Here is a 22859-nt window from a genome sequence, read left to right as displayed (position 1 = left end):
TACAAATAATATAAAACCTATAATATTTCAAAAAACTGATACAATAAATTCAGGAGACTGTTATAAGGTAGTTATTCGAACAGCATATTAAACCATTCGCCAAACCTTGCAAAACCTCAACGCAGGAATGTCCGCTGCAATCGTCTGACAATGGCGATAATTAACTGCACATCACCGCAGTTTGATCCTATACCATTGATTATTACGGTTTTCATGGCATTTGGCATTTGATGTATTTAAGAGGTTCAAATCGAAAGAGCCTTAATGCTAAACGTAGCTAGCTGCTGCGTAATAATGGAAGTACAAATTAAAATATTATTTACCCTTCATAAATCATTTTTTTAGGCTAATTCAATTGAGATCTTCCTAAAACAATTGTATGCCCCCTGCCACTTTATAAAACGATACAACACATATGCGTATATCCTGCGTGCCAACGATTTATGAAAGTCAAAGTGTTAACGTTAACTGACCATTTAGATTATGCATAATTAAAGCTCACTCACTTGCTGGCGGAGAAGACACTGTCTGGGTAAATAGGTTAAATATGAGGATTCTCCATTGTCTCATTGTTTGCTGCTATGCTCATTAACATTTATATCTGTGTGCTTATCTCATCGATAGTCTAGTGCGCTTGTGGCCTATAATTGAGTTAATGAAATACTTGGGCACGCCACACGCCTGCGACGAGATTTTCCAGGAAGTAAAGTCTTTAAAATTCGCAGCCCATTCAATGGAATAAAATGTAGTATTTTTTTAAATTAACAGAATGAAAATAGAACCTTGAATTGAATTGAAAGCACTTATGGAAAACAGAAATGTTTCCATATTTATCAAATAAATTAGATTGCTTTGGTCACTTCTTGTTATTTATCTATTAGTGGATACCAAAATATAAAATAAATTAAGTTTGCCTTGCATTATATGAAATGACAATAAATTTGATGGAAATTGGTCGAGCAATATGATAACTGAATAAGTGAAAACGTAATTGATGTTCGGTACCCCCTTTTATTGCTCCTTTAGGCCCATCTTTAATTGTTTTTTCGCCGGATGGGGAGGGCGGACAAATCAAAACGCATTTATGAAATAATAAACCTATGGCCAGAATCGCTTTGTAAATGCCGTAAATCTTTTAAAACGGCCAGCTACTGGCTACCGCATAAATTCAAGCGATTTTACCTCTGCACCATGGATCCCCTTCACACCGGACAGGCTGAATAAAAAATAAGAGCGAAAAAATTGCCATTAAATTAGTTGCACAAAATCCAAAAACTATTTCATCAAAAATGCATAAAATAATAATAAAATCGTAGGGGAAAAAAATAGAGAGCCGAAAATAGAAAAAGTTGAATTAATGAAATATTTATATAGCGCACAAAATGAAAGCGCCAAATGGCAAAAAAATGCGAATCAGCTAAAAAAATATGTTATGTGTAAAATAAATAATATATAAAATATTTATATAAATTGCAAAAATGCGCAGCTCTGCATAAAAAATAAAACCAGCGTAAAATGTGAAATGCGCAGTCGCCTCTATTTTTCTATTGAGGAGTCGTAAGAGGGGGTTCCTCCCAGAATTCCTATATGTGCACGCATATATGCATCCGCGGATATATAATGGAATATGTATAAAATGTCAAATGATTTGTTTGTTCGCTTCTTTTGCCCCCAGATCCCGACTGCAGCTGACAAAAAACTAATGCAAAAAACAAATGGTTAGTAATATGCCAAAAAAATCTGAAACCGAGGGGGGTTTCGTTGTCAACTCTTAGGATGAGGGCCAGTGCAGCCAGCAGCCACTGCAGCCAATTCAATTAAAAATCTGCCACTTAAGCCCCCTGGAAAAAAGGATGGAGGCGGCATGGTTTTGACCAGGAATGCAATATTGCAGTTAGTTGAGCCCCTAATGTTAGAACGTACTTGTGGGAATTAAAATAAATGTCAAATTAAATATTATTTCATGTCCACTATCCAAAATGGAATATAGAAATAAATATTTTTCTTTGAGTAAGATATTATTCGATTTTAGCCAATTGACTAAACTGTGTTAATTGTGGAATTACTTTCCATCTTTTTTATGGAAGTCCAAAAATTCCGAAATATCACTGAAATATGCTTAGTAAAACTATATTGTTTGAATGGAGTTGCGTTGTAAGCCGTTCTCGTTGCATAAAGATCGCATCCCTTTTCACGGAACCCCCAACACAGCAGCAAACTAAAATGCAAGCCACACTCACACACACAAATCCACATGCTCAGCTTTGTATATAACAAAAATTTTATTCGAATTTATTTTTAGTGTTTTTTTCGCATTTTCCCTGAACAGGAGTAAAGGCGGAAAGGTTCACGCGGGGTGCAATGCATTTTGTTTATATTTTTTTGGCCGCGGCTACTACAACACTAAACTGCAAGGATACATGCAAGCGCACGTGTGTGTGTGTGAGTGTGGTCATAATAAATAATAAAATACAGCATACACATGCACACAAAAAATAGGGTAACCTGGCAGGAGGAGAGTGGGCTACTAGGCAAAAAAAAATGGAAAAAAAAAACGCTCTGCTGAAATGCTGTTTGAATTTTGCGCACATTTTACGCCTGATCGAAATATTTTGCGCCATCCCGGCGGTGAGGCCATAGAAAAAAGTCAAACGCAGCGGGTTGAGCGAGAAGGACATCCTCCTGCCTCCTCCCGAAATTTCCACATCCCTGCCAATCCTTCTATGCACGCGCCTACAAAACTTTTATTGTGTCCGTCGATGTTTTTTCTGCTTTGACGCTTCGACCAAAAATTGCCAATGGGCTTTGTCCGACGGGGCGAGCAGGGGTTAAGGGTTTTTCGAGGGGGTGAGATGGGGGGGATGGTGGGGCCTCGGCCACTGTGGTGCATTGTGGTGCAGTGGTCCCCGCTTAGACCACGGTTATGGTTATGATTGTGGTGTGATGGCCCGCTTGCGTTCCATTGGCTGGTCTGTTGCTTGTTTTGCGTGGGCTCGTTCCACGACCCGTTTTGTTGAGGTAGGCTAAGCAGTTGAGTGCGGTATATATTCACTGCCATCGAGCGACTGACTGTATGTGCATTCGAATGTTTTGTTAATCAGTTTTAAGCTCCCACATGTGGGTGTGGTCTAAAATTATAGGTTGGCACGGACTATTTATTAAAGCGGTGCATATATCAAAACCCTAAATATCCTTCTGCTTACAAACCATACTAAGAACAATACTAGTTTTAAATATTTTAAATTAATTTTTCAATTTTAAATATAGCAATAAGATTTATTTTTAATCTCAACATAAGTATTTGGCAGTCCTTAAAAAATGTAATAAATCTCAAAACTGGTTATTTCGGTAAATCAGGATTATTTTCTTTAAACTCGACATTCTTGACAATAATTTTCCAACTATTCAAATATTTTAAGATCATTATAAATGGTTGAAATAATACTAATATAAATACTTAGAAATTATTCTCAAGAATTAAAATAATATTTAAGTTATATGGCCTTAGAAATCTCTCTCCTTACCAGTCACTAAAGCTGACCAAGTAGCCACTCCTTGATAGATGTAATTAGAAATCTTTCCCCGAATCGGTTTGGTTGATTTCATTGCGAATCGCAACTCTTGCGAGCCATCAGTGAGCATAAAAAATCCAATTTCATTTATTTGCTTCAATCAATTTTAATCAAGTCCAGTGGCAGGATGCACACGCAGGGGACGGGGACGACAGAGTCCGAAAATACAAAGACATGGACGACATCTTAAACTTCGCACACTCATCGCATCTTACACACGTCACCTGGCTGAACGGTGCAGGTGTGGGTTTATCTCGAGGTTATTACCGCTGAGTGTTGCCACACAAAATAATGCATTAAAGACGACAGGGGGAGGACTGGAGCCTCAGCACTCAGTAACCGAAACAGGACAACGACAGCAGCATCAGCAGTTGCAGTTGCAGCTGCGTCGACTGCACAGGGCGCCTTTTGGGGGGCTGCAATTTGCAAGGGCCCAACCCCCACAAAGTGCATTTCATTCATTTCTCCAACCCTGAGCTTGCCCCTCAGTGATTTTCCAACTAAGCCCCACTCTTTGGAAATTTATGATGTCCGAGTGTGGGTTTTCTTGGGCCTTTTCGGCCAATACATGGCCATATGCACGCCTATTGCCCGATACTTATGTACAACAAAAAAGCCAAGTTGTCTTAAAATTTAATGAAACTCGTAGCCGAGAAATAGAGCGAGAAGGCGAGAGAGACCAGAGTCCGGAACTCCTCTTGGCAACCAGATCTTTAGGCCTACTTGCAAGCCAAATCTTTTTATGTACATGCTGTGTGTGTATCTGTGTAAGTGTGTGTGTGGAGTGCGTTTATGTTGTAGTTGCTTTTTGTGCTTGTCAGAGCCTGCAATAATAAGTTTTCCATGCACTTAATGTCAAGTAAACAGAACGACACCCCCAGCCCCTAAAACACTGATTCTTCGACTGCATTTTCGGCAAACTCACTTCGGGCTTAAGAGCCCACACATACACACACTCGCACACGAAAGTAGGGGTCTGCACCCACACTCTTACAACAATAGGCCGACTTTTGCATAGTTTTAGGCGCCTTCCAACACATTACGCATACGCACGGTTGCCCTGCAAGACGCCCCCAGTAGAGGCTGCTTGTTGCCGTGTTGCAACTACAACTACAACTACAACGACTGCATCTGCAACTGCATCTTCGAATTTCTTGTGCAATTTCTTAAGATCCTGCCAGAATGTGCTGCTCTCCTCGCACAGGCCGGCTTACCTTCTCGCTTCCACCAACAGAATGGAATGCCCGAATGGCCTGGCATTGCAACGTCTTTTTGGGGATTGGAAAATTTGTTGCTGCTGCATTTTCTTAAAATTTTGTTCAAATATGTGAATAATTGCAAAAGGTTCGGGCGCCGGGCCTATGTGCCAGCCATTTAATTTTCCGACTCGAGTCGAGTCGACTGAGTGTGGGGGTTTTGCTTTCTTGAGATATCTCCAGTACATAATATGTAGAGTATATTTCGAGATTTGAATTTTGCCTTGCTTTGTCAACCCGCTTGAGATTTACATAAATAACTAAAATTTTAATATATGTTTATTAAAGCTCCACTCTTAAGCAGGCCTCTCCCAGCAAAAAGCATTTAGACTAATTGCGTTCAACTTTTGATTGGTCGGCCATTGATTGTGCAAAGTATTTTCTCTATATTCTTGGGGCAGCATTAAATTTGCAACTGGCGTTGAGCAGTAAAAAGATCTGCCCAAGTATCGTCAAATCATTGTGTGCTCATTCATGCACATTAGACAGAAATACTTTGGCAAATGGCATCTTTGCCCACCCAGTGATGAAATTACAAATTAATATTTAAGTGCAGGGTGTTGATACACAGATATTAAGATGATATACAACGAAAATAATATTTTGGCTAAATTAGGTCTAAGAAAAGGCAATGAAATTAGAAATTTCTGAAATTAAAACTATTTATTTTTTTTAATTTAATTTTATAAAGATTATTTTAGTTCCATAAAATTAGGTTTAGGAAAGTTCACATTACCGACGGCCTTTCGTTTCACAATTATTTTAGATTTGTATTTTTTTTAACACAAAATCGAGTCCCTTTCGTACTTTTCCTTCGCCTAGCTATACCTATTCCCCCACATACTCCCAATCCCCCAGACTCTAACCAACAAAAAGCGACCAAAATGAAATACAAGTATAAATTGCGTGCTCCATGCCAGCGGCAAGGGCAACGAAACGAAACAAAACAGAAAAAATATTCGTAGCATATAATGGCGTAAGACATATCCCTCGAAAATCTCCCAGCCAGTCAAGACGATGCGATGGCGACTTGGGGAGTGAAAAAAGGGACGGGAACTGTGACCGGGACTGAAGGGACCTGAACAGGATGAGCCGGGATGGGACACATGCGATGGAGCAGGAGCTGGGGCACCCTAAAACCCATCAAATCTAATCTCGGAGCGTAGCTGCTGATGCTGGATGCTGGACATTGGTTGCCTAGGATGCTGACCCTCCTGCCCTTCTTTTTTTTACTCCCATACCATCCCACCAAATCCCTTTTCCCCTCCTCAACCCCACCCCTCGCTGAGTGTTCGAAAAACTAAGCGGACAGCTTTCTTGGAATGCTTCTTGTCCTTCTCTTCTTCCTGCGGCCAGAACGAAAATTGATGACCGGCCAGGGTCTGCTGGTCGTCCTGTTTTTGGGAACCAAGGAAAAGAATGGGTGGGTTTTCCCCACTCCAAGGTGCGGGGTGTTTGCCAGATTCAGTTTGGTCATTGGCGCTGCGGCCAAAAGAAGTAATTCATCTTATTTTTTTCCCCACACTCGGCGTCCTTCCTGTCCTTTTGCCCACCGCCTCCTGTCCCTCTCCACCTTCTTGGCTTTATTCTGCTTTCCTTTTTCCCCCTCCATCCTCCCCCCTGCCCAGACCTGTGACCTTTTTTTCCGTGCGCCTTGGCGACGGCTTCTCAAGACGCCCACATGAGTCAGGGCAAGGATACGCCAAAAGGATAATGAAAGCAGCAGCAGCAGCAGCAGAACTTTGCAATAGAACGGGGTTAGGTTGGCGCTCGGCGGAGGGGAAATGAGGACCTGGACCCAAGCGTTGAACTTAAGTGAACTCAAACAAAGCGAGCTGGCTAGCGAGACTCGGGGGTGCTCCTGCTGAAAAGGACGCAGGACCTCTTCGAGCTGATCCCTCAAACATACACACACACATATAGATACAGTGGTGGCTGCCTCCAGGCATCATTACATCAAATGTCCTTCGCATTTCAGCAAAACAACAAGATGGCGGTTCCCAGCCAGAGGACGAAAAGGCATCCAAAGAAAAACCCCAAAAGCAGTCGGCACAGAAATCGAGGGGCAAAGGGGGGCTGGGGGTGGTTACCCAGTGGGATTGGTGGGCGGGGAAAACGGAAACGGGGGGCTGAGAATATCGCCATGGTCGCGACGGAGACGAAAGGGGCGAAAGGAACTTGGCGCCCCAAACGCTAAGGCGAAAGGACTAAGCTCAAATGGAAGTGGAAATGGAAATGCCGAGTTGGGGGTTGGGGGTAGGGAGAAAAGGATGGTGGCGAAGGAGAACCAGCTCATTGGCGCAAGCAATAAACGTTAAATTTTTTCTTGCTTCTGCAGCATAATGGCAAAGTGGAAGGGAGGACGAACATCAGAGTCCGCACACCCGGACAGCAGAAGAAGTCCTGCGAGCGGTCCAAAAAGTCTGACGTGCAATAAAAGACCAAAAATCCTTTTCCATTGCGCTAAGCTCGGAAAATGTTCGGAGGGTCGAGTGGAACGGAGTGGCGACGGAAAAGGAGAAGGCGAAAGCAATCGCTGAAATTTTCGGCAGGACGAAAAGTTTCTGGGTTCGGGGTATAAATGGTATAAAAATAATCGTCATAAGAGGGTGGGTGGTCGAGAGGGGTTGCTTAGGAGTGGGGGGTCCATGAATGCTGGTGGGTGGGTGGTTACCGTGTTGGCACTGTGGGAACAGTATATCTTTAAGTACTTTATAATAAAAATTAAACTTAAGGTCTATTAAAAACCACATTATAATTTGTAATAACCATATAATAATTCTTAAAAATAAATAATCATTTTTAAAAATTTTTTTATCGGGATTTATTTTTGATAATCTAAAGTTAACCCACATTACACACGTTGAAAAGTATTGAAAAAAATAATTTTAAATAATTTACATATGTGCTCTGAACCGGAAACCAGTAAAAATGTCTTTTAGATCAAACTGTGTTTGTGTGAATGAATAAAATGTTAAGTAATAATGTAAAACAAGTGGTCAATTATAAATTACTACACGTCTCATCGATTATGTCGTTGTATTTACGATTATCAAAGTTTTAATTGTGTTACTGAAGTCGGCTGCATGCGGTTTCCACAGTGTTTCCTTACAGGAATCACATCGTCGTAAGTCAGAGTAGTGGTTGGTTCGAAAGGGGGGAATTTTGAAAATGGAAGACCCCCCTTTGAAACGGACGATCCCTGTTATTAAGGAGCGGAGAAAGCTGAACGGTGCTGCTGGCAACTCGTCCCTATCAATTCCCTTCCTGCCTTTACCTTGGCTCCTGGCTTCTGGCCAAAGTCCCCACCAGATACCATTCCCAGTGTTGCATTAATTTTTACCATTTGCTCTTTGTGCTGCAGCGTATATTTTTCCCCTTTTTCTGTTCGTTATTTTTTCAGTCAGTTTCGCTTTTGGTCGGGGGATATTTCTGCTCTGGGTGTCTAGTTTTTGGTACCCCACTCCCCCGATCCCCGATTCCCAATCCCCAACCCAACCCCTTTGCAGTGTTTGACCAGCGCTTTGTTTTCAACCTATTCCCAAATAACCCGAGGCCATTAAATTGTCCCTCGCTGCACTCACACAGCCATAAGCGAACTGGCTCCCTCCGACAAACACACACACCCAAACACACTCCCACACTCACATAAAGGATAACTATGTTAGGTTGAGCCGACGGCCATGGGCCCTCGAACCCATGCCGCACATCAAAACTCATTTCATGTAACGCGCATTATGCTTTCCACGGCATTTCGCGTCCACAAACTGACAGTTGATGGATTGGAGGTACGCCCCCTAAAGCCCTCTCCCCCCTTTCGAACCTCCCCTCCCCAGCACCCCTTCGCTTTGGTCAAAGTTGTATTTGATATACATAAAGCATTTGAAATCGGTACAGCTTTTTAAAGCTCCAAAAGGGGGTTACCCCGTGCAAAGGCAAAGGCGCTGGGTTTAGGACGGCCACCCATAAATTCCATTTATATTTCAGCTGACTGCCGCGCCCCAAAGTTGGTCTCCTTTGTGGCCCACCCCCACCGATGCCCACACACACATACACACACGGGTTAAGCCACAATTTGATATGTCCATTGTGTCTTATCAGGCGACATGGTTACCGCAGCGAACCCCCAGCGAACGTTTCGAGCTGCCAGAGGGTCTCGACTCGAAGTAACACTCGGTTGGCCCGGGTCCCCTGGCAGATCCTTGCGGCCTTGCCCAAAAAAATACACCACCCGCGTCCCCACACCAAACGCTTCTAACTCGGGTGAACAAAAAATAAAAGAGAAAAAAAGAAAAACACTCACAAAAAAAAAGAAAATTAAATCATGATATTGGCCGAGAAATCGGATAATCGTTTTATAAAAAGACTTGAGGCCTTCAATATTGTTCTCAGATCACATGTCCAATTAAGGGTATATATTTTTACAGACAAACTATTCTTAAGAATTTTAAATTTTTAAGTTGGAATTTATGAAATACATTTAGAGAACATCTTTAAGTAGGTACTAACAGAATTACTCAGAAGCAGCCATAAAACTTTACATATTCATTGAAACCGTGGTATTTTAAAACCATCCTTACAGAAGAAATTCAAGTGACCAAAAATAGAAACTATTTCAAATATAAAAGACCTTAGAATTCTAAAAAAATTTATTTTTGGTTGGTTAAAGTTTTAAATTATAAGTCAAATTCCATCTATAGAGTTTGTTTCTGATTTTTCTTTTTGGTCAGTGTAGGCGCCCACTCTCGCAAAGACGAAATGAAAACGCGCGCTCGTCAGTCAGGCAGTTCCCTTTTCCCATCGGAAAGAAAAGTGAGGGGAGGACAAGGCGGGCCAGGGCCCAGCCCACATTAGAGCAGTCTTCGTCTAGCACGGTGGCATACCGCCTTTTTTCCAGAGAACTCCCATCTCAGGCCACTTCCTCCACCCGAACCACCCCGTCCCTGGCTCGTTTCCTGCTCAACAAATGCCAAGAAAAAGTTTTTTCGACATCGCTTCCCCCACCGAAACCCTGAAACGCCCAACTCTGTCCTCATCATCATTGTCGTTGAATTTGAAACGTTGTTGCAGCCACTGGGGTGGGTGGCGGGTGTATATTGGTCTGTGGGGGGGTCAGTCGACGTCCTCAACGCCCGCTCGTCTTCGTTTTCGTCCTGGCACTCGTGTCCTCCTTCCGCTGTACCTCCTGCTCCTCCCCCACCCCCGCCTCAGCCTTGTGGCAGGAGCAGCGCCACATGGCTGGCCAAAGCAAAGGCAACACATTTGAAGAGGGTCGCATACATCGCCGGAGTTTGAGGCAGGGGCAAGCAAAGAAATGGGAAACTAAAATGAAAGAAATCCGGGGACAGGAACAGACTGCACTGTGGTTGAAATTATATAAAATTCGCAGGATATCATTTAAAAAATTCAGTTGAAAAAGGGAAAAATGTATATTTCACCATTGTATTGCCGCAGAAAGTCACAGTTTTAAATAACTTTGTTTTAAAAAAGAAAACCAATGTTTATTATTTTTAGTGGAATTTTTTCGCCCAGTGCAGGGGCGAGGTTATTGGTCCCGGACCCTGGTACATGTGTTCCCCAGCTCCAGCTGTGCTCGTCTGCTCGTTTGTTCTTCGATTTAATGAAGGATATGCCGCACGGCTCACCTCTAAGCACCCAATCCCAAGTCCCAGAATATTTCTTTAACTTTTTTTTTTATACATTTCATAACTTTTCTCCGCTTACACGAAAAAAAGTTCGGTTTTAGGCCTAAAAAGTGGGTTGAAGCCACCCTTCTTAGGCCGCCCGTTTTTCATGAGGATTTTGGGTTCAGGTTTTCTTTACCCTTACCTTTTGCTCAAATATTTCGCCAGCTGTTTTGCATAAAATGACGGCTTTCGGTCGAAAGAAAAAAAGAGTTTGAATGGGGTTGAGCCCACCTTGGCGAAGAAGCGATAAATTGGCAAGGGTGCTTTTTTTCCTAGAACAGCAGAAATGATGCCGAAATTAGGGCTACAAAAGACAGCGAAAATGTGAGTAAGAAATGAATGGGGCAGGGTAGAAGGAAGTCGGAAGAACATGACAGGTTAGCTGGAGGATGATTGTCTTCTAACGATTCCTAAACCCGTAACCCCTGAAATACGAAAGTCGAAACTTTGGCTTACCAACATTTCTGAGGTCCCTGCAAAGCCCACCAACTGAATCCAATGTCAATAGCAATATTATTTCAGCTCCTGCGTGCAGAGTCCTTCAATTATGCCCCTTAGGCCGCCCCGACTACACACTCAATAAAAATGAAAGGGGGGAAACCCAGGGAAACTCTTGTGTGGAACTGTAGCCCCTGGTGGACGCCTCTCTCCCTCTCTCCTACGATATTGTCAAAAAGTAATTAGATTCGAGGTTATTACATAAGCGCAAACGAGCGTCCAAAATTGGGAACACTCCACACTCAACGAAACAATCTGAGGGGTGGTGTTTGGGTCAAGGGAGTTGAGCTGTGGGCCGTGGGGGTGCAGCTCTGCCCATTTTTATTTTATTTTTGGGCACGAAAAATGTGAAACAAAGTAACAGAGACGGGCCAAATGGTGACGTCGTTCCTAGCGCTTGTCCTTATGCCAACCTCCCCCGCAAAACCCATCCCCCCACTCTGCTCGCCCATTCGCATCCTCGTCGTCGCAGGCAACAAATTAAATGCTGAAAATAATACAAAGACATCCTCCCTCCTGGCGGCGCTAACGATTCTGGTGACGCGAGCTCAGTTTACGCTTAGCGTGGAAGCTTACGGCACATCCAGTGACTGGATGGATGATGAGGATGGTGGCCTGATGGGACGAAGTGGGCGTTGTGTGGGGTGGGTGGGCAGTGGAGGGGCAAACTGACGCGCCCCTTCGTCTTCGCCGTCATGACAACAAGGCGCAAAATCTTCCGAAACAACTCGGAGGTAGAGGTTCTGTCATTCGGGAGGGACTTGGGTTTGGGGAGGATTTTTGGCGATGAAGTTTGATGATGATAAGAAGAGGGAGTGAGGGGAGCTAGCCCGCAGTCTCAGCTCACGATACGGTCCCAACTTCAGTTCTTTTCCGCATCCCTTGTTTGTTTCTGTGCAGGACAGTCCTAATCAAAAATACATTTTACTTTCCGAAACCAAGTAACAAGGAAATAAAAAAGTAAAGTTTTAAAAAAAAATGCTAAACCCTTTTTCAGACACCGAGATTTTTAATTCCCTCTTTAATTGTGAATCAGCATTTAAGTTGTAGCTACTCTTATTATAAGGTAATTTAGTTTTAGAGCAAAATTTATTGTAACCTATCGTAAAGCAACCAATCGTTAAAAAATAATTTTAAGTTACCAACTTGTAACAAAGACCTTTCTTAAAATGTTCATAAAAAAACAAAATATTATAAAATTTAATAACTAACCATAAACTCTGATTTAGAAAGAAAATAAACTTCGATTTATAAGGTTCACTATAATAAGTAGAAAACATTTGTAAAATAATATATTGAACATTTAACATTTCGATGGAAAATCTAAATTATAATATACAATCATTCTTATTAAAATGTGATATACTCCCTAAAAGTGTATACAAACAAGTTTTCTATACAGGAAAAAAACTGTCGCAATTTTAATTCACATTGGGTGCGAAATTTCTTATTTTGGGCAGGAAAATGTGTCTGATTTGCATTTGGGTTGTCCTGACAGAAAAGGGTTCGGCTCGGCTTGGTTAAGGGGTGACAAAGTGATTAAAAAGTGTGGAAACAGGGGTTGGAGATGGGGTGCAGGGAAGCCAAGATGCAGGTGAAAGCCTCAAGGAAGGGTGCAGGGATAAAGAGCCGGGAGAAAGGCTTAAAGTGGGGGAAAGTGATGGAACGGTGGCGTGCTCGCTCGGTAAGGGTTGCTCGGTCTGAGATTGTGCCTAGTTTAATTTCAGTTAATTGTGTTTGGCTTTCGAGTAAAACATTCAAGTATTTGATGGAAATAACGCTGGAAAAGCGGTGAAATTTCTCGATTCGGTGGTGGGAAAAGTGGGAAAAGACACGGGGGTGGACCGTAAAAGGGTTGAGCTGAAGGGATCTTAGTCTTCTTTGAAATATGTACCTACATATATATGCGGAAGTAGTTTGTGCCAAGTCATTTGTGAATCACATGCTAATGTGAATCAGAAAGCAGCTAGGAATTTGGGAAGGGGAGTAAATGGGGGTGTGTATTGGGATACCGAAATTAATTTCACTAAAATATTCTAAACTTAGCTGATTATATCACAGCAACCAAAACTACATGGGAAAATAGCAGGGAACGTAACTGTTATAAGTTTTATTTTAAAAATCACACTTTAACAGTTATTTTCTGATTTGTAAAGTAAAACTCAAAGAATAACTGTTATTTTTTGAGTTTTATAATAAAAGTTGACAAATAACAGTTATTCGTCGTGATCAAAATAAAACTCAAACTTGATTTATGGCGATTTTGTGGGTAAACAAAATTTTAAAAAAATATAGGTATAAAATATGCGCGGTTGCCTTTTTTAACAAATTTTTAGTAAGTTATAAAAAGCACGGGTATTATGTTTTTTTTAATTATTTCATTTTTTCAAAAATGTCAAGGGAATAACTGTTATTCATAAAAATCAAAAAATAACAGTTATTTTTTGAGTTTTATTATAAAAATCAAAAAATAAAAATCATTACGGATTTGTAAACTACAATGGCTAATAAAAATTGTGGTGTATTTAAAAAATTTTTAGGACCCTTCTAAGTGCGTGATTTTTTTGTATGAAAAATTTACAATAACAGTTATTTTCGTTCCCTGGAAAATAGTCTTTTCAGGAAGTTATAAATTAAATTAATTATATTTTTAATACATATGTTATGTATTTTAAAATGAAAAGAGTACATGACGCCAACCATTAATAATCACGACCAACTAATTTAAATATTATTAAAATGCCCATCTATCAGGTGCCTTTAAACTTTTACAGAACACCGATCTGTTTGATCTACCACTTCGCACATCATTAATCATGTTAAGCGCGTATCATATAATAAAAACAATATAAAAAGGTTATGTACGCCTTTTTCGCGTCATCTTTCCCCACAATTTCTAGGAGCCGAGCATGAAAAATCTCTTGTTGCGGTCATATTGAAAGTTAATTGAAAATCAAGTTAATGCGTTTAATTGAATAGCCGTATAGGCATATGTGCTGTCAGCAGCGGCCCATCGCTAAAAACCTGTACACAGAAATGCAATAAAAACATTAAACAGCCAGCGAAAAAAGAATCGAGTACACAAACATAAAGCACACATAATTGCTTACACACACACATATGCACACACTCGAACAGCGGGTGGGAAAAAGGGGGAGGGAAACCAAACGGATGTACTGTCGATGCGTGGAGGAGACAGAGGCCCATGTGCATATTTATATGTGGAAAATTATATACAAACACAAACGCAAACACCCACGCCCTCACTGCCCAATGCTCTCGCACAATATATAGAAAATCATAATGACGACGATGCATCATCGCAGAACAAAGGCGACACGCACAGACCCAGAACCAGAACCCGAACCATATCCCTATCCATAACCCCTGTTTAACCTGGCCCAAAACCTACAGGACCGTACAGGACAACCCTTTGATATGAGGTGTGAGTTACGCTCTATTTTGGGGGCCTGTCCCCGTCAGACAATCGAAGCAAGGGTTTGTGGAAGGAGAAGGACATAAGGATATCCAAGATCAAGCAAAGGACTGCCTGCTTTCGCAATCATTGCCATATTAAATGGAAAACATTCTCCAATCCAGATAAACTGACACCTTCGGCAGAAACTTGGTCGTCTTATAATTATTATGATGGAGCGTTCTTCTCGAAAAATCCAGCAGGAGTCTTAAGGCCTAACAGCAGGCATTCTATCGATTTGTAGGCCTTGTTGCTTCAGCCGTCATCTCACTCGCACGCACACACACACACACTTACCCATTCGCTCAAGGGGGAAATCCATTTTTCTTAAGATAAATTTTGATTAAAATTTTCGACCAACACACGTGCGATTTTTCGGTCTCGCTCTAGCTCTAAATCTCTCTCGCTCGCTCCCTATGTATCACTTTCGGTTCGGCCTTCGATGGGTGTGAGGTTTTCGCCTCGGAGATGTTGAGGTCCTTGCAAATGTCTTAAGATTTTCCAAACGAAAATAAATGCAACGCATTGGGCGCTCGGGGTGTGGCATCTTCTATACATAAATGAGCAATTTACTTTGTTTTTTGATAGGCGCTTTTCTTGGTATTTATGCGAAATTCGGCATTAATTTTCATTTCCTCAAGAGTTTTTAACCAATTAAATGGAAATTTTCCAGATGACTTATGACTGTACTTGTGAAATATATACAATTTTAATGGCTGGACTTAAGTCGAAGAAATGAGTAATTAAATGTGAGATATTAAAATGCATTAGATACAGACGACAAAAAGGAAATTTGCATATGCACCTTTGTTTTTAGGGGTCGTCACCCTTCTGTCAATCCCTGGTGGCCTTCACAATTAGGATAAGAATTAATTGTGGTCAAGAAAACGGCAATAAAAAAAATGGGATTTTATTGTGCCCAGTCAGCAATTGATGCACATAACCCCCAAACCAGGTCTTGAATCATTATGCCCGGCACCCAAAAACTTTAGTGCACTTTCTTCGTACCTATAGCTGTCTCGCTCCGGCCATTGCTTTGCCAAACTTTCGCACTTGCTCTCCCTCTCACTCGCTCACTAATAAGAAATTTTCGAATTATACCCTCTCGCTCTGGCAATCTGCATGCCGACTCTGTCTAGGGCAAAATGCAAAAATGTGCATTAGGCAAAGTCCAAGAAAGCAAAACGAAAACTTTTTGGGTGGCCAAAGGGGGTGGCAAACGGAAGCTGTTGCAGCTGCATGCGGTTTGCCAGTGTGTGTGTGTGCTCGGGTGGGTGTTGCATATGCACTTGTGGGGGAGCCGGGTGTAAGTGTGTGGTCAGCTTCTTAAAATACAACCGTACAACTGCACGAGTTCCCGAAAATTCTTACAAGCAAAAGTGCAAATCTCTCTCTTTCTATATAACTGTGTGTGTGATTGTGTGCGTGGGTGTATGTGGTCAACTGATGTATGGGAAACTCTTTGGTCAGTTTTCTTGCAAGAAAATCTAATCAACACACACACGCACACGCAAACACTTGGCACACACAGTAGTGTGTTACGTATACGCAACGTTGGACGAACGTCGTTTGTGCATAATTCGTTTGGGCTTGGAAAGGGGTTGGGGGTAAGGAGGGGTAAAGGACGTAATTCCTCCCAGGGGGTCGCCCACAAACACATACATATATAAATGCTTTTAATTTGCACAGGACGAACACACAAAAGGATCCAGGGAGTGCAAAATTTTGAAGAAAATTCAGCAGCACATGTCGGTAGTTGAGTAGTTCGGTAGTTGGGAAGTTGGGCAGTCGGGAGTGGAATGCTTTTCCAGAGACTGGGAAAATCTTACGACATTTGGCCAGCAGCAGAGGAAAAGAGCCGGGGGTGGCACAAGAGAGAAAGGGAGATGGTCTGCATAGTGCTGTCTTATCTTTTTCCTTGAAAGCCACCACACCTCCTGGTAGTAGTGCGTTAGATCAAAGGACTGGGTCCGGGCCAGAGTTATGCATCCACAGTTGAGTTTTGGGCTTTACGCATGCATAATCAATGCATTTTCTTCGAAACGTCTACGCCGTAGAAAGAGTGAGTGAGAGAGAACGAACAGGTCGGAGAAGGACATGCGTTCAGTTTATAAATTAGTTGGAAAATATAATTCAAGTTCTGGGTTCAGTACAGTCGTCTTTGTGCGTGTGGCATCTTGGGGGGGAGGAGTGTTCAATCCTTTTTCCTTTAGCAAAAAGCAAATCCATCCACTAAAATCGATTGAAATGCAGACTCTTAATATTTTGTTCTTTGTTTTCGGATTGAAGGCAATTAGGTAAACTATTTTAATTGCAAGGTCTTAGGAGAAGATAGTAAAGATCATTTGCAAAAAAGATAGACAAGGGATTAATTTGGAATTTATTAAACTGATTTTAAATAACTTTATAAAAAGTCCAAAACTTTAAATCGGTGGGAAAAATATTAAAAGCCATATAATCTTTAAATCTATAAATTTTCCCTCCTCTGCATTCGCAGTTTTCAGCGCCATTTCAATTCAATAAAAAGCAATTACAGCCCAATCAATCGGTCATACCGAATGCAGCAATAAAAAGGACTTCGCGTCAACCGCAAAACTGACTCGACTGATAAATCAAAAAATTTTGCTAACAAACGAAAACGAAGCGCAAAAAAATGTGATGCAAAAATCCTTTATCCCCTAGTCGAATATGCAAATAGAAAAGAAATATCTTACCATGCAGCACCCCTTTGTCTGGCTTTGATTTTTATTTGATCCTTTTGCCGTTGCTGCTGTGTTGCTGTTGCCGTCTGCTGTTTCTGCTCCACTTTTGAATTGATTTCGCCGAAAGTCGTAAATTCCTTTGGCAACTTTCGCTCGTTGAATTTTGCATCCTTTTGGCCGTTGACGTAGCTGTTTATTTTTCGGATTGCTTACTTGTTTTTATTTTGCTGGCTGTTTTGTTGCTGTTTTTATGGCCAAGAAAAATGAAAAAAGAGCGTTGAAAGTCGGGATCCTCCATAATATTATTCAAAGTCATGAGTGTGTGAGAGTGTGTGTGGCGTTGGGCAGAAAAAGAGAGCGAGAGCGGGCCACCAATACAATGGCAAAGCCGCTCATCGTCGTTTTCGTTGTCGTTGTCGTCGTCGCGAGTTTCTCTTTGCTCCTTTTCGTCCTCGTTTCTCGCCTCGTGTTTGTTTATTTGCATTTCCGCTTGAGCTGCAGGACTCTCTCCTCGCAGGCGTGCGTGTGTGTGGGTATGTGTGAGCGCGATGACTCAACAGGTGGCTGTGTCTGTTGCTTCTCTGCCTCCTCCATTGTCATTCGGTTCTTTTTTCTGTTGTTGCTCGCTTTCTAGTTCGTCCTGCTTGTTTTTTGTCTGCCGCCTCCAAACACTTTTGCCTTCGCATTTCTTTTCCGCTGCCGAGATGTGAGTATGTGTGCGTTAACGTGCGATAGTGTGTATGTGTGTGTGCGTGTGCCCCTAGCCTTTTGGGCTATGAACATCATCATCTTCTCTCTTCGCACTCTCTCCCATTGTCGGCTCCTCTCGACTTGTTTGCTTATTTGTTTGTTTGTTTTGCCTCCACTTTGCCTTTTCCTGTCTTCTTTTGTGCATCTTCCTCGCCCCAACCCACTCCACCCCACCTGCCTTCCCGCCCATTTTCCGGGGGATAATTTTCTTGGTCGCTTGGCTTTTTGTGCTTTTATTATGCCGCACACGGCTCAACTTTTCAACTTGTTCTTTTTTAGCTTTTTTCGATGGCGGCAAAATAAAATGAAATAAAAAATACATTTTCGTCAAGGACGTTAATTGTTTTGCTTCTATTTTTTTCGTCTGGCCTGAATGCGAACGTGTGTGTGTGAGTGTCTCTGACCGTAAGTGCGAATGAGATGGTGCACGTGTGTGTGTGTTGTGCGAGTCCTTTGACTTTTATTTTTGCTTTTATTTTCCGACGCTGCTTGTTTATGTTGTTTTTTATTACCGCCTCAATTTGCGTGCACTTTGCGGTTGTTGTTGCTCTTGTTTTTGTTTTTTGCACTGCGTGTCCTTGCCGTTATTTTGCTTTCTTTTTCCACTTTCTTCCGGTTTGCACACACACATTGCCACTTATATCGCCATACGCCCATAAGTGGCGTTTAATTTATCAATTTGTCGTTTGCCAAAGGAATTCATTATTTGATTGTTGCTCTCCATTTTTGTTTTTTTGTTTTTTGTCGCTTCCGGTTTCCCCACTTTGATGCGGTTTGTTTACTATTGTCTGGGCTTAATCTTTTGTTTATTTGCCATCAACGTCATCGTTCGTGCCGTCTGCTGTTGTCGCTTTGTCGTCGCATCGGAAGTTCAATCGGTAGCAATGAACGGTTTCTTTTTTACTTCCTCTTCCCCTTTTCGGTGCATCTTTTTAGTGTTTCGGTAATTGGAGTCAAATTGTTTTTTGACATGGATGGACTATTGATTGGGGGAACCGTGTCTTTAAGGAGGGCACTCAAAGAAACTGTAATCGAAGGATGATTCAGGAGAAGTCCATAATATTGTTTCGTCTTATACCTGATCACTCATATATTATATGGGAAATACTCAACTTTAAGCTACATTTTACTTCCTTAGTTGTTTTGTAATTATTTTTAATAAATTCGTTGTTTTGGTGAAGTGAGTATAGAATTTTTAATAAATATTTAATATAAATTTAAAAGAAAACCTTACGAATATTTTCTGATATTTTTGTATTAATGTTGATAAAAAAAAATTTAAGTAACAGTTATGTATGGACATCTTTTAAGTTTTGTTGTAATCTCTGTAAAAATCTCAAAAAGTTTGCTAAACGCAGTCCCTCAGAATTCCTTAGATTGAAGAAGAAACTTAAACAAGTTCACAATTAAACTCCCTTCAATCCCTGCCATAAACGCAGCACTTATTCAAATCCAACAAGTAATTAAAACCCAAGTCTCGAGGCTAGCCAAAATAAGTAATTGCCACCGTGTTCGACAACTCATCAGCAAACAGGAAAATTGTCCAACAGTAGTCACAAAAAAAAAAGATGAGAAAAATCGGGTGGAATAGCCCAGCAAGGAAAACTCCAACCGAATTGACAAATTAAAAGCAAGTGAAAATTTTCCAAAAAACCCTGAATAAAGAACAAGCGAGCTTTGAAAAGGAAACAAGCTGGGGAGCCCAGTGGACAATTAAGCAAAAGGGGGATTGACAATTAGAAGGAAAAGGGGTCGATGGGCGGACGAAAGGGAGTCTAAAGAATCGACAAGTTTCGGGCGCGCAATTATGATTATGGGTGCGTTGGCCCATTCTTCCCAGCAAATCCTACTTTAATTGTTTTTTTCGCTCTCCTCTCTTATTTTTTCCCTTTTGCCGGGGATGCTGCCCAGTTGCCTGGACGGAAATTCATTAGAGCAGCCCTAGGGGAGAGGTGCAGGGTAACTGGTCCCTGGCCATGTCAAAGCGACTCCAAGACGTTGTCTTGGCTTTTTTCCTCAGCGAAAATTGCAATTTTTCCAGGACCAAGGACCAGGACCAGACATCGATGGGGCTGGGACGATTGTCCCTGCCCGGCAGACAAAACCCCCTGCCTTCGGTGGATCGTTGGGTGTGGCTGGGCGCAAAAAAGGGCTTCGCATCCTGCTTACGGTATATAAAAAAGGGAAGAGAATAAGGACCGCTAGACGACGGGCGGGCGAGCAAACATAAAAATGCGTTTTTGCCTTCAGAAGTCCCTTTTCGAAAGGCAACTGGGTTGGGGTTCTGGCAGGGTGGCGACTTGGACGGGCACCTAAACAGAAAGTAATCAACCCACACACACACACTCACACAGATACAGGGATAGAGATATACCCACACAGACGCACACAGCAAAAAGGACGAGAAACGCGTCTCCACCTTCACTCATTTGCACAAAACACACCCACAACTTTGGTCCGAGCTGGAGAAACTTTTTTTCGCTTTCGCCGCTCCAACATTTCTGTTTCCTCCGCTTCGCTGGGCGGGTGGGGGCGTGGCATTGTTCTTGTGCCGCCATGAAAATTAATGAAGAAGTGCCCGACCCATGTTCCAGAGGCACTAAAACTCCGTTCCCCGCCCATCGACCGACTGACAGACAGTCGCTCCGGTCCCCAGTTTTTGAGGTTTGGTTCGGGGGTCTGGGACTTGGAGCTTGAAGCTTGGGACCTGGGGTTAGAGCTGGGTGTGTGGCCATGGGTCGGCAGGAAGAGGACTCCCTCTTGGGGTGGGTGCGTGCCCATAGCTGATGGCTTCCAATTTTTTCTCAGTCCCCTAACACTAAAGCGGGATTTACATAAATTCTGTACTACTGTTTGGGTCTTAATGGTTTATGGCCCCATACACTATATATATTAAAACGAAATACCCTTGAGTCTATTTCAATGCCATTGGATAATGTGTGATTCTCGGCAAAACAAGCTTATATTAAAGATTAAATTAAATTCATTTCATTGCTTGCAAAAAAAGATTTCAACAGCTTTAAAATCTTAAATATTTTATAGGGGTCTGGTGAAATTACAAAATTGAAAATATCCAAAAGAAAATAATTTTTGATCCAGCTGCATGGAATATTGAGTATCTTGTAAACTGTATAATTTGGTTTTCACTTCATTTTATAAGCCAAAAATATCCCGCAAGTCGCGACAAAATTTAAATATATTCCTGCTGAAGAAGATCCTATGTTAAATTAAACTAGCAAGGTATAAAATCAACAGTTTTGTTCTTTTGATATGATCAATAAAACTAAATTACATTTACTTTTTAAAAATCAGCTTATTTTACCCAAAACTAACGGGATTTAATCACCAACAGATGAAACTTCCGTGAAAAAATGCCCCAAATTTAATGAAACGGGTAAAAAATCAGCCCGAAAAAAGCGGTGGCAAAAGCGATTTGGACAAACTCACGGAACATTGGTCAAGCCAAACCCTTTGGGTGGTGGGGCCTGTGTGGGAGGTTGAGGAACCAAAACTGACTCACCCAACTGGGAGGAGGACGAGGACTCGGAGGACACACACTCACACACACCCCTACGGTCAAGTGGGTGTTGACCTGTCCACATTTAGAGGGGCACGGACTCGTCGGGTGTTGCCCCTTCTATTTTTTTTGTTTTTCGACTGACTGCGGCAAATGTCGCTAGATGGCGCCAGGCGGGACTCCGAACAGGAGCCGAGGTAGCAACAGGACATGGACGAGGACGACGCCTTTGCTTTTAGCTTGATTGCCAAGCCTAGTTAACTGTAAAGTTTTATAACTTTGGCCGGCCACCCAATCACCGCCCCCTCACAGGCACAGACACCACCTTCGCCTCGCTTGGCCTCACCTGTAAAGCGTTAAAATCGGTTGGTTTATAGCACGCGCCAACGCAGCCCCCGTCCCTCTTCCCTCTCCACCCCCTAAGCCATGTTCGTCCTGGCCGAACTCAACCCCTTATCCCTGACAACGTCGACGTTCGTTCGACCCTTTTAAAAAGTCGTCAATACTTGCCTTGCCGACACCCCCGCCTTCTCCTCCGCCCTGCCAGTGGAAAAGGACGAAAAGGGTTTGGGGATACGTGCAACGGCCTCTGAGCTCTGCGCAAGGACTCCGGCAAGGATGTGGGGAGCAGCCACGGGGCCACGAGCAAGGACCAGAGAACCAGAGGACCAGAGAACCGGGCGTCTATCAAATTCCAATTTCGGTCCCTTTTTTTCCTCCTCTCTGCCGGCATTCAAGGTTTATGGCGTCTTTTTAGCGTAAATCCTGCATGGCCATTGCCGAAGTCCGGTCCTGCTGTTGCACCCTTCAGCGACCGTTGCTGGACCGTGGCCCCCGCCCCCCGGTCCCTTAAGTCCACCTAATGCCGTCCTATCGGTGGGGCTACATCTTCAATATCCTATCTCAGCCACCCATTCACATGCTCACTGCCATCGAAATGGGGAGAGGCAATGGGTACACTTTTATTTTTTCCATGTCATAATAACGTGTGTGTCAGTTATTTGGAACTTTATATGTTAGAAAGATTTCATTTTTGCTATACCTTATGTTTGTTGGCTATCTTGCGAGGAACGGTGAAAAAATTCGCTTGCTCTTTATACATTTGTCTGTCTATATTGTATTATGTATTAGTAGTATTTTCAATATAAGCTAATTTTATCGCTTCAACTGTTTTAATTTCTTTAGTAAAGGGATAAGGGTAATTATTATTTCTAAGAAAGAAAATATACACAGGGAACATTTATCATTAAAATTAGACGATTTAGATGCAAAAACAGGATCAATATATTTTAAAAAGAAAAAAAAGGCATTTTAAAAAAGTTAAAAGAAAAATAAAAAGTTTAAGCCCTGTTTTCTTATCTTTTTTTGTTTTTATTTTAAATTTTATATTTGTATTTCATAT

Source organism: Drosophila takahashii, chromosome 2L (assembly GCF_030179915.1).
Source record: "Drosophila takahashii strain IR98-3 E-12201 chromosome 2L, DtakHiC1v2, whole genome shotgun sequence".
NCBI classification, from domain to species: domain Eukaryota; kingdom Metazoa; phylum Arthropoda; class Insecta; order Diptera; family Drosophilidae; genus Drosophila; species Drosophila takahashii.
This window is presented reverse-complemented; position numbering follows the sequence as displayed.